Source organism: Dermacentor variabilis, chromosome 11, assembly GCF_050947875.1.
Source record: "Dermacentor variabilis isolate Ectoservices chromosome 11, ASM5094787v1, whole genome shotgun sequence".
Classification (NCBI taxonomy): domain Eukaryota; kingdom Metazoa; phylum Arthropoda; class Arachnida; order Ixodida; family Ixodidae; genus Dermacentor; species Dermacentor variabilis.
Genome location: NC_134578.1, coordinates 114949529 through 114962660, shown reverse-complemented (window position 1 = coordinate 114962660; position 13132 = coordinate 114949529). Strand labels below are relative to the sequence as shown.

At 45.4% G+C, this 13132-nt stretch overlaps 1 long non-coding RNA gene across 2 annotated transcripts in view; it reads left to right on the top strand.

Annotated features, from left to right (window-relative positions):
- The window catches only part of LOC142563150 (uncharacterized), a 60365-nt gene extending 47460 nt beyond the window's left edge, over positions 1-12905 (top strand). For both annotated transcript variants that reach the window (XR_012824310.1, XR_012824309.1), the window contains 2 exons: positions 587-688; positions 12516-12905. This is a non-coding gene — a long non-coding RNA (uncharacterized LOC142563150). The remainder of the gene's footprint in view (positions 1-586; positions 689-12515) is intronic.
- The last annotated feature ends 227 nt before the right edge of the window (positions 12906-13132 follow it).

The window sequence follows — 13132 nt, the reverse complement described above, 5'->3', positions numbered from 1 at the left end:
ATATTACATGCTTGCTCGTTTTGTGCGGGTGATCTCGGGGCCTATGCCTCGTTGCCGTTCGGTTTCAGCGCCGCCACATTGCCCCAGGGGTGCTGTAGCGCCAGCGACGTTACATTGCCGATCGTAAAAATAACGTAAAAATAAGTTTTCGTCCTCTGAGCGAGTTCGTTAAACTGAAATATTGACTGTTCCCAAATTTGTCTAAGTGAAACATTTTTGCATAGGATCTATAAGAAAACTGCCGGGGATCTTTAAAAAGTTTGTTATTCTGAAATATTCGATAAACCGACGTTCGTAATACTGAGACTTTACTGTATAATGTTACGAATAGCTAAGGGTGGATGAGGCGTAAAAACAACTTGTAAACAGAAAAATGTACCCTAAGCCCTGAACATAATCATAATATTCACTATCGCAGTCACTCGTTACTGATATCAGCCATTTTACACGAAGAAAGAGTATCATACCCATAATAAACAATATGAGCAGCAGTTTATTATATACGTGTGTTCGCGTTTGCGCGCACATGTGTTTTGTTCCTGCTGCTTGAGGTTTTGTTCGTTTCTCTTTTACTACTTTTTGGCAGAAACAACCCCCCAAGAAATGATGACGCTCACATACACGGATCCATATACTCACCTCTGCAGTGTGTTTGCTCTTTCTTCCGTTGGACAAGAGCTAACTGATGGTATGCTGTGAACAAATTGATCACTATACATGTTTTTACAATGAGATTGAACACTACTGATCGAGCCACTACTGATTGAACACTATTACCGAGCCAAGATTAAGTGCCGGAAACATATGTGGTTCAGTCATATTTAATAACGAAATGAACCCCATTTTCTTCTTTTTCACATTGCGACAATTAACTACAATGAATGGTAGTTCACATTTTCTAGGTTCTCTTTTAGACGGTACGATATTCCGCGATTGTGGCTATCTAGAGTAAGGCACAACGCTATCTGCGGTGCTGTTGTACAAGAAGGATTGTCCATTCATCAATAATTTCTTGAGACAAAGCCTAAAGTCACCGCCCTTTGGCGTATTTGCCAGTTCTTGCATCTCTGGCCTGATGTTTGCTGAATAGTGTTCGCTTATTCCAAACTTAGTGCCCTCTTGCACTCTGGAGGTTTTCAGCACACGTTCCTTGTTTATAAATGACGGAAACTTGAGTATCATGGGCCTATTTTTTATCGTTGTATATCGCCGTCAACAGCCAGTTCGTTCAATAGCTTCGCAGGCAATATAAAGCGTTCGATTACTAGAAAATGTCGAACTGTGGTATAAAGTTTGTAAAGATGGATAGGGTGCCTCAGGGAGGCTGGCCAACGTTTCGATAGGAGGACATATATCTTCGTCAAAGGCGGCCTCGTCATCCTCGGCATGCTAGTTTTAAAGGGTCAGTGCAGTGACGTCACGTGCGTTCCTCGTCGGTGGCACCTTATCTGAGGCACCTTATCCTTGTTTGCAAACTTCATACCACAGTGTGCTATTCCGTCTCTCAGGCCCTTCCTTGATTTTAGAAAATGTCGACGTAAGTCGACGTGTGAGGTGGCAAGCAGTCGTAGTCGATGGAACTAAGGCGATTCTGCATCAGGTAAGTGTGCAATAGGGGTCACTGCAATAGGGGAAAATCAAGGCGAACATTCATTGAGCGCGGAATAAGGCAACTTATAAGGAAGGAAGTAGTACGCTAGGAAGCCCGAAAGCGGGAGTGGTTTTCCAAAAGCCCAGGACGACAAAATGAAGCTTTCTTTGCCTCTTCTCCCGACTTTAGGGGCGCTGCTGCTGTGGAATTGTTCTCGTGCGCCGCTGGGATTATTTCAACGCTAAGAGATGGCGCTCGCCTCAATGCATCCCGGCCGGTGCCGCCGCGGCAGCGTTTCACAGTTTCTGCGCATGGCCGGTGCTGTGCTTGCTTTCGTATGCGAGAAAAATGCAGATGCTCAGCTGTGAACGGGGAGTGCTGGGCTGTGATAGCGCGAACATTACAATAGCCCGTAGCCTGAAGTGAGCGCTCGTACCTGGCGTCTAAACAGCGTGCTGGTCACGTATGCCGAAGAAGCAGGTAAACAAGCGCCCGCAAAGTGGTTCCAAAGTGTGCACTCAGTTTCGACGACATTCAGGCCCGGAAGAAGCGGCACGCGGAATTGGAGCGTCTTCGCTACGCATCGAAACGTGGTGTAAACCATAAATGTATACGTACACAATTTATGCATACAAATATAATAAAGTTTTCAATTATGTACATCCCCATCATTAAATTAAAGTATAGCACTTCTTCCAGGAGGCGATGTGCCATGTGAGGAAATGATAACACGCAACCCTCTCAGAGGTTATAAAATGTGACGCGCAACAACGCCTCAAGCAAACATGTCTCCCTGTGTGTTCTGTGGACTACGCTGACAAACAGCAGCGGTACACGCAAGCTAACGTCTAACATCAACTCGCCACTCTCGTATTGGACTAAACGATGAAGAAATTACACGTTAGCCGCGAACATCAGTGCTAATTATCGTTAATCAAAGCAAACACAATGCAAAGTTTGGCTTACGTCGATTCACACAATGCGTAGGATACATTATGCGATCACAAACTGTGTCTGTGCCTGAGTTGAGCCGTTTCCACTTTCACTGGACATTTTCGAGGACATCGCCCCTGGCTGAAAAATCTCCGTCTACGATGACACCGTTATTGCAGCTTGGTCTTATGCTCTTGTAGGTATCTTCTGTGATTCAGTACGTCACGGCGCAGCGGTCTTTATGCCGTCGTGGCTGTTCACCACTGCTGATCTTTACCGCTGCCATTCGCCGTACTCAATTGGAGTGCTGATGTGCCTGTGTTGTGTCTTCCATCCATCTTGCCAATCACTTTCATTCGAAGTGTGTACTTCTGACGTGGTCAGCCACTGGCTTTGCGAACTTGACTCTACAGCGACATGAAATACTCCCGATACAGCTTTCTGTTGCTCAATACGTGCTACATAAGAGTGTCTTCGAACGTAAACGAAGCCTCAAATTTGCTTCGTCGCGCGGCAATATTGAGTGCATTTGGGGGCTTCTTTCATGCTTGGAAAAACACTGTTAGGGAGCACGTGTTGAGCAACAAAAAGCTGTATTGGGTGTTTTTTTTTCATCTCGCTCTACAATGTTCTCATTCACACTTTTAATTTGATTAGAGTTGTTGAGAACCTGAATAATTAATTATGACTAATAATTTAAATAACTATATTGAAACGAAATAACTTGAGTATTTCCAATCAACGGCAAACATTGCCTTTGTTCTGTCCAGCTACGTGGCACTCGCATATTTTTAAACTCTGGCTAAATTTAGCTGGAACAAGCTGTTTAATGACGACAGTGTAACGACGATGCCATGGGGATAATAAGGCGCCTCTAGGCAGGCGATGGCGGGACGACTGTATGAAGACAATCGCGTTACAACTAGATAACTGCATGGGCCTAAGCTAGTTGACCAGGCGGATAAATCTTTCTTTATGGCATGGGCAGGTCCTGGGCCCGTTTATTGATGGGCCTGAGTCGAGGATTGCATCACACGTGGCTGCTCTGTATGAATCCAACTTGTAGCGCACGGAGCTCACGGGACAAGTTTGAAAAACTGGCTCCTAATTACCGTCATCATCATTAGCCTATAATAAGGCCACAGCAGGACGAATTCCCGTCCCAGCGACCTACAATTAGCGCTTTCTTGTAGTAGCTGGTAGCAAATTGGGTCTGAACATTTTCCGGTTCAATCACCCCACCTAGCTTTTTGCCCCCCTCAACTGCGCTTTCATTCCCTTGGCAGCCATACTATAACTCTAAAGGTCCACCGCCGATCTGCCCAGTGCCGTTAGATGGCCTTGCCACTTCCATTTTTTTTTCAGTAATTGTCGAGTAAAATATAGGCTATGCGCGTTCGCTCTCCAGTCCACAGCGTTCTATTCCTGTGTCCTAACGTTATGCCTGCAATTTTTCTTTGTATTCCTCATGGCGCGGTTGATAACAGCAATGCAACAAAATAGCACGTGAGTTAACTGGCTATAAATACGTATCGTTTACTACCATAGTAATCTTGGTAAAGACGCAGGGCCGGTAATTATTTAAATGTCTTATAATCAGCCTTGTAAAAGTGCCTAATCAAACGACGCGTACAGATGGCGGTTATTGATAGGGATGCGGATGTTGCGAAAGTACCAGACACTTACACGAGCAGTGATCTCTCAGTTGCACCTGGGCGCCCAAGCATATCCCTCGCTGAGCATTTGCAAGGTCATGGGTGTGTTTCTCGGAGTACTTTCTCGTTGTGCGTGTGAGTGGAGGATTTTTTTTTTAATTTCGAAGCGCTGCGTGGTAGTCGGATGCTGGAACACATGCTCGAACGTAAGCGATGACTGTGCAGCACGCAACGCTACCGAGAGGAAAGTAGAATAAATGCCTTCTGTCCGAGTTTACAGGGCGCAAGCGTGCATGGGGCCGTAGCAAGCAAGCGCGATGAGGACCAGCCAACGCGTGCAAAGCATGTAAACATCACATGACTAAGCGGCACGAGCTGGATTTCGTAAGCACGTTCACTTAGTTGTGATGCTCGCCAAACACTTTTTCGACATCACTACAGGTACTACAGGTCTCGATGGCACACCCACAAGCAAACGTGAGGTGTATTCCGGGCCTATATTGTCGAGCAATAAGTTACACCGGTGCTTCATTTTCGAGATGTTTTGCGCTTCGCTTCATCGGACGCGTCGATGTAGAGAAACAGAAAGCCTTTAGGAAAAAACCTCTAGAAACGCTGTGAGCAGGAACCTAAGGCTGCATTCCTCATGAAGGAGAAAGCGACATGGCGGCAATGGTGTAGATGCGGTGGCAAACTATGCCGGAATGCAATGTCGCCGCAGCAAAATTGGTGAAACTTTACCGCGGCTGCAGCCCGATCATGATTTTACGGGCACTTTGCGCTGCGCCTCAGTTACGTCTACTACAGATGGCGGTAGTTGCCTGCTTGGTCTACTTGGTCTAAAGTAGCTGATATTAAAGGCATCGATAAAGTTCGGCGTTTCCCGCGTACCATGAAGCGGCCAGCCCACTGTTTGCGTCAAAGAATTTTATTAACGTATTTGCATCAATGTTAGCGTCAAAGGCATTCATTGAAGGCCAGCGCAGACCGAGTTACCCACACGTAGTGCTCAAAGTCAGCATGAACCCGGTCCCAGTCAGCCCAGTCCCACATATAGTCTCACATGTCGGCGTGGACGAGGTTCACTGAAGAATGGCACGTGTGTACAGATTACCATAATAAATGATCAATGTTTGCCGATGGTAGGTTTCGAACCCTGTTACCCCAGCACAGCCAGATCGATGCGATTCTGCTATGCACTATCGAATGACCCAGATAGAAGGGAAAGCGGTTGGATACAAACATAGGTAGTTGGACTCCTGAAAGTGCGTCAAGTACCCTAAGAATGAAAACGCATTAAAACAAAAAGTTTGGTTTTCCAGCGCCCGTGCTACGCAGTGAAAGAGTTTGTTTTTTCTTTCGACAGGCTTTCTTTTTTCGGTTTGGTCTCATTCACATCTCCATGGGTTGGTGTCAAAGTTCTGATCGTATTCACAATCTTCACTTTTGACCGCAGTGGCTGCTTGCAAGAGTTCTGGCTTTGCGAAAATTTATACATTTCTTAACTCTGTGAGCCTGCCTAGCATTACATGTTGGACATTACGCTGAGGTTTTGGGGAGCGCATGAGTGGACTATCTCTCATATTCGACATCTTTCCTCCGCTCAACACTCCACCTCGACCCATGAAATTGGATAGCGTCGCCCTTCGACAGGAGTGGTCACTACGCTTCTTGTGATCCACAGCAGTGCGTGAGACGCGCTAGATCTTTAGCAGTCGATGGGCATACCTTATCAATAAGTACATGACATTGCAACCAACCGGCATAAACGTTTCAAAGGGTGCTTTAGAATATATTCGCTATGCTAAATCCCAAGCTATAGGCAACAACACTCACTTTCCTTGCTTAGTGTTTTTTTTTTCGTTTTCATATATTGATTCATTTATTCCATTTCAGTATTTGTTTTACATATGTAATTTTTTTTCACGAGAACCGGTGTCTGCCGCTCCTGTTATTTCTGTCAGAGACGCAATATCCCATGATCACCAGCGAAGCAGGTAATAAAGGGATGCTGTGCACACCGTTGACACGGCGTGTCACTGGCCTTGTGCACATCACTCCTTTATTCTGAATTCTACACCCTCGACGCTAAGGCACCTTCGCTCGTTGCTCCACCCACCCGCCTTACCCCCTCTCCCCTTTAGAAGTACCCTACCTATATATCGGAAATAAAGAAAGGGGCTGACAGATGGAATAGCATACTGTGGTATAAAGGTTATAAACCGGGATAAAGTGCCTCAGAAAGGCTGGCCAACGTTTCATTAGGAGGACCTATCTTCGTGAAAGGCGGCCTCGTCATGCTTGTCGTGTTAGTTTTAAAGGCTCAGTACAGTGACGTCACGTGCAGTTATTGTCGGCGGCGGCTGGTTGCAAAGGGAGAGACTTCAAAGAGAATGAGCGCTGTCGTCTGACGTCGGTGAGCGTGGTTCCCAAGACGAGGGCACAAGAGCGGATTATTGGAAAGGCGGGGAGAAACGAAAGCAAGGGAGAAAAAAAAAACGAAAAAAAAGGGGGGGGGGCACCAAGCGGAAAAAGAAGAACAAGAAAAGAAAAAGAGGGGCATGGAAGGGTATTGGGGAAGCGAGAGGCTATGGATCATTCAGAGGTGTCGTTCGCGAAATGCTTCTGCGGCTTTGGAAGAGCCGATCAGGCGGTCAGTGCGCGAGTAACAAAAAAGACCCAAAAGGACATCAGTTCAAAGAGTGACTTTTGTAGCGTAGCAGCAAATGCGTCGAGTAATTTTGAAAGAGTTAGGATGGCGACAAGGACCTGGGGTGAAATGCATGGGGTAACTGGAAGGCAGCCGCATGGTCTTTCGAGGGACGTCAGCCCCGGTAGCTCAACGTAGGTGTCGTTACGGCGGTATACAGAAATGGCGATACCTTGTCTGACTGAGGAGCCGAAAAAGGTATGCTGCTCTCTGGGACTTTGGAATGTGTTGGGGAGGGTGTTTCAAAAATATGTGTAATTAAAACAGACAAAACAAAATGGAAGGGTGGACCGAAACCGCAATAAAAAATAGGAGGGTGACGTCCGTAGAAGCGGGTGGGGGCAGGTGTACTTCGGAAAATGTGGTCGTACATTTGATATAAACGTAAAAAATTGAAAGAGTATATTGAATTGAGTAATAGGCAGGAAAAAAGTTCTCGAAATGGAGAAAAGGGTGAGGTCAAGGAATTAAGGTTAGCTGGTGGCATAATGTGTTTCGTGCCTTGATTGATGATATGAGAATTTGAGATTTAAGTTACCGCTTTTAAACCTTCTAAGTTGCCACGTGCCAATTTAATTCCCGTCGGCTGTAGCCGATTAAACTTTTGTATGAGGTATGATTCCGTATATTTCCTTTCGCGAGGTGAACAGAAATTTGTTTGTAGTATATGGAGCCTTGCTTTGTTGAATATATGACCATGTTCATTGAAGTGACTTGCTACTGCTTTAGGTAAATTGTGTTTTGTATCCGAGCGGTGACCACTGAGTCTTATATCAATTTGTTGTCCAGTCTCACCTATCTATTCTTTGCTAAAATCGGCACATTCTATACAGTAGATTAGGTTGCTTGATGTGCAGGTGAAATCCGAAGTTACCTTGTGTGAGTAATTCGACGATTAATTTTTTACTATAGTAGTAGATTGAACATGGTTGCACGTAGAGCCCCTGGGGCGGCCACAGGGACCAGTTACCAACTTCGTCTTTGTCCTTAGTTTGGCATGGACAAGAATATCTTCAAAATTAGTGTTGTGTTTGTAAGCTGCTCTGGGCGCGTCGGGAAAAATCTCTTTAAGTTTTTGGTTGCTGGTGAAAATTGGGTGGTACTTACTGAGGATTTTGTTCACGTTTGCTAGTCCATTTGAGAATTTAGTAGTAAGAAGAGGCGTTGTTGTCCTTGTGATTCTCGGGCGGGGCTTGAAAACCTCAGCTCAATCAAGTTTAGTTGCAGCGGTGTAGGCTTTTTGAAGGTAACTGTTTGGGTAGTTGCTCTTTGATAAGGTTTCCTTAAGGTGATCGAGGCTATCTATGTAGTCTCTGTTTTCAACGCAAATGCGACGTAGTCGTGTGACTTGGCCTTTAAAGATGCCTTGTTTGTAATGTCTCGGATGGCGGCTAGTATATTCTAGGTACTGTTGTTTGTCAAAAGGTTTCCTATATACAGCACTGTATTTAGTGCCCCAATGTCAATGTGTGTTGTTGTGCCAAAGAGGTTTATGCGCTCAGTTGAAGATTCTGATGTGAATTTCATTGTTGGATGAAAGTGAGACAGAAAGAAAAGGAACATTATTTAAAAGGTCATCAGAAGCTTTTCCTTGAGGCGGAGCTGCAGGCCGCTCCCACGTGGCGACTGGTAGGCCGAGCCTAACCGCTGCATCGTGGACTCTCTGGACAGCCCAAGTTTGACGCGGAAGTTCTGAGCTCTGGATGGCAGAACTTCATTCTTCTTCCGTGATGCGATTGGGTCCCTGTAGCGAGGGGCATTGCCAGAGCATCTGTGTGAGATTGCTTACGGCCCCACAGTCGGCGCAAGTAAAGATAAAGCCTTTGGAGTGATTGTATAGAAAAGAGCCGGTTTGAATGGCACTTAGTGTCAAGCATGCGTAAAGTGGACGCCAGAGGTCTAGGCAGTTAGCAGTGAGGGGGAAGATAAGTGCTCCTACCCATGTTATACTACGTAGCAATTTTGCTAAAAGTAGTGAAAGTGTCCTGAAACTCGAGAACCTCGGAGTCTGAACTCGACCCTGCTCCCGCGTGGTGGGTTAGTGCGCGCGCTTGGAAGTGGGCGATGTCATTGAGATTGGGAAAAGAGTCAAGCTGGGGCTCGAGGTGCGCCGGAAACCATTTGATGGTGTGCGGAGAGATTATCTTGTTCTTGAGAATCTTGTGAGCCTCCTCAGCGATGGATCCTGCAGCGAAAGCCCTGACTGCCCATCTCGAATCAGTGAAGATTTGTGATCTGCTGTTGTCTAGGAGGGCTACAGCAACTGCGACCTGCTCCGCTCTGGTTGGTGTTGAGCACTTCAGGGAAGCCGCATTCACTATCTGTCCTTTGTCATCAACGAGGGCAATGGCGAAGTTATACGACTGTCCATATTGAGCTGCGTCGACAAAACATGCCGAGTAGGGATCAATTTTGGTATGCTTGAGGAGGGCAAGGGCTATTGCCCTGCGTCAGCCTACGTTGTGTTGAGGATGAGCATTACCGGGAAACGGTGCGGGTCGTATGTTGTTCCTTTGATCTTCTGCGATTTCATATTTCCGCTCTTTCATGAAGATAGTGTTGATTCCGAGAACGACCAGGATTGTCTTTCCAGCCGGGGTACAGAATAGACGGGCCGGTTGGGCTGACTTCTGGGCCACGACTGTCTCGTCCAATGGGTTGTGCACTCCTAGTTGCATGAGGAGGTCTGTGCTCGCCCGTAACGGAATGCCTAAAGCTTTTTGATACTTTTTCTGATTAGCGTGTTTAATCGATTCTTCTCGGACTTACCAATCGTGCATGGCTGCCACATAAACTATATGACTCATGAGGAAGGCGTGGAACAACCTGAGGAGGTTGTCTTCCTTTAAGCCTCCAAGCTTATTCGAGACTGTTGACGAGTCTGATCATATTCTCAGTCTTCACTGTGAGCTAGTTGAGTGTCTTATTGTTACTGCCATTGGATTCGATGAACATGCCAAGGACCCGAATGGTGTCTACACTGGGGATAGCACAGCCGCTTTTAGTGTGGAGTTTGATGTTTATTTCAGATAACGGTTTCCAGCCTCTAGGTTTCGGACCTCGCTTGAGATCAGACATGCTCGGGGAGCATCTAAGCCCCGTATTTTCCAGGTACACCTCCGTTTGATCTACAGCCTCCTGTAAGCCTAATTCAGCAGCTCCTTCGCTTCATTCGGTGCACCAGATTGTGATGTCATCATCGTAGAGCGTATGATTGATCTTTTTTATGTTGGAGAGCCTTTGTGATAGTTTCTTCATGGCGATATTAAAAACCAGTGGTGAGACTACCGCTCCTTGTGACGTGCATCTGGAGCGCAAAGTGCAATCATCGGACTTGAGGTCACTGATTTTGAGCGTGCCTTTGCAATCCCTGAGGAACCAGCCTTGTTATCTGTGTGGATGGAGTTTCCCAAATGGAGCTCCGAGATGGAGTTCAGAATCAGAGCATGGGATACATTGTCAAAGGCCTTTTCCAGGTCTAAGCCTAAGATGCCTCTTATATCTCTTGTGGTGTTGTCAATGATTTGACACTTGATAAGCTTCATCACGTCTTGCGTTGACAGTGCCGGATGAAAGCCGATCGTGTTGTATGGAAACAATCCTTGTTTCTCGATGTGCATGGAAACTCGATTGTGTATGACATGTCCCGCCACTTTTCCCACGCAGGACGTGAGGGAAATGGGTCTGAGGTTTGAGAGACTCGGGGGTCTTCCAGGACTCCGGGACAACCCCTCGTTCCCATATTCTATTGATCTCCTGTGTCAACCATTCTATAAAGCAGTCGTTTAGGTTTTTGAGGGCCCGGTTGGGGATTAAAAGAGCTTAGTAATGCTACATATTTGTCTAGACTGTCTTGACCATGTCCCCATAATATGAATATGTCGACGATGTATCGCAGGTATGTGTGGGGCTTGTCAGTGCAGCGCGATAGAAAATTCGTTTCTACAATCCTAACAAATATGTTTGCGTAGGTTGATGCAAAAGGAGTACCCGTGCTTGTCCCATGTATCTGTAGGTGGTAACTCTCCTCAAATTCGAAGTATTTATGCGTTAGAACTAATTCAAGGAGAGACAAGTAGACTTCAGTAAAGTGTTGCGCATTGTGTTTAGACAGCGTTTGTTTTATCGAAGATAAACCATCGGGGGATTGGATTGTTAGCCTACTGGGCCGTGATGTCTAGTGTTGCGAGAACTATGTTGTGGGGTAGATGGCTTTAGTATTAATGTCTTCCATAATTCTCAGCAGGTGGGGCGTGTCTTGTACAAATACCGGAAGTCCTTTTGGCAGGTCACCAAAGAAGTGGTTAAGGAGTGTGGAGATGCTCTCTGTCGGGGTGTTGTTTAATACTATCGGGCGACCTCAGATAATGGCAGTGTATAGTTGAGTGGATGGAATTTTATGACTTTTTGGAGGGACGCAGAAGCGCCCGGCAGTTTTGTTGCTTGGTTTAAGAAAGTTGCATTCTGACGATGTTATAAATTCATGAGCCCCTCGTCTTGGCAACCACGCGCACAGACGTCAGGCGACAGCGCTCGTTCTCATTGAAATCTGTCCCTTTACAAGCAGTCGCCACCGACAACAACCGCACATGATGGCTCTGTACTAAGCCTTTAAAACTACATGCCAAGTATGACGAGGCTGCCTTTGACGAAGATAGGTCCTCCTATCGAAACGTTGGCCCGCCTTTCTAAGGCACTTTATCCATGTTTATAACCTTTATACCTACCTATATATGGTGTGCCGAGGAAAGCCTATATCACCTTGAAAAAGGCAAGTGCACTTGTCGAAACGCTACGCTGGCTCCCGCTTTCACATTGTTCTTGTGTTGCTCATCGTCTTGAATTTTCATCTCGCGCCTTCCCCCTGTTATCACCAACTAAATTTATGACGCACTAGACTGCGCTTCCCCTTTCTTGGGACCCATTTTGTAACTCTAATGGTCTGCCAGTTATCTGGCTTACACATTACATGACCTGTCAAGCTCCATTTCTAATTTTTAACGTCTTTTTAGCACATGACTTACTTGCACTAAGTCTCAGTACAGAAGCAATATTGCAGTTCCCGCCGACTTTAATCGGCAGCCTTGACCGCGGCGCCAAACGTTGGGCTCAGCAGCAGAAGGCCATTGCACAAGAGTGAGCGCGGCGGGTTGGTGTTCTCGTAGCAAAGAAAAACAAGGTCACAATTTCTGTTACCAAGCTCATAATCACTAGATGTGGATACCACTTTGCATCAAATAGTGCTTATAATAATTCAATTTTTACGCTCGAACATGGCCAGAGCGCGCACACATTATGCTCTTTTGACTTTACCATGTAGTTCATAACATTCTTTGCTGGGATCGAAAATGCTGAGAATCGAAAAAGCTGAGAAATAACTTAAACAGAGTACAGATCATGCAAATTTACATAAACATTCATTTGTGCTTTCCTGTGCTTCCCACTGATCATTTTCACTCTTTGAATTTGAGTTTTTCGTGGCGGGAAAGTTTCATGCTGCTTGTACATAATATATATAATAGTGCAATTTATTTTGCCAATTGTCAGAGCATTCGCAGATATAATACAAATGCGTACAATACAAGCTGTGTACTAATTGAAGATATCTCTGATGATATTTTACCAGATTTTCAACACTGCGAAATGCACATAAGAGACAGTAGGGTTGAGAGTGGGCCCACAGGAAGTTGTCTTAATTACTTCACACGAATGTGTGCTGCCACTAGATATCAACCGTATGATTCGCACTGTAAGAATAAAGGCAACGAGAATATCGTCAGTCAGTAAGAAAGAAATGCATTGAAAGAATGACCACTGAAAGAAGACGGACCAGGGAGTGCTGTAATCTTCAGTCCTCGAAACTGACATCCTTAATTGTATGCTTGTATCTCATATTGAAATAATCCTGAAGAAGCTGAAGATGTCGAAAATTGTAATATCGAAAGCAATGAAAGTGAACTTGTGTAAATTTGAAATAAATTTTGCTCATTTGTTTCCAGAGAATTAAAAATTTTCTCTTCGAAACATCAACCTTCCTTCCAAAGTCGCTTCAATTTTATCTCAAATCGAGAAAGTGACTTACAGATGGAGTAGCACAGTGAATTATAGAAGTTTGATAAACAAATACAAACACGTTAGAAATGGTGGGCAACATTTCTACAGGTGAACCTATCTATGTCAACGGTGGCCTTTCGCGGTTTAACGTTAAATGGTTAGCAGGGTGATGTCACGTGCAGTCGCTTT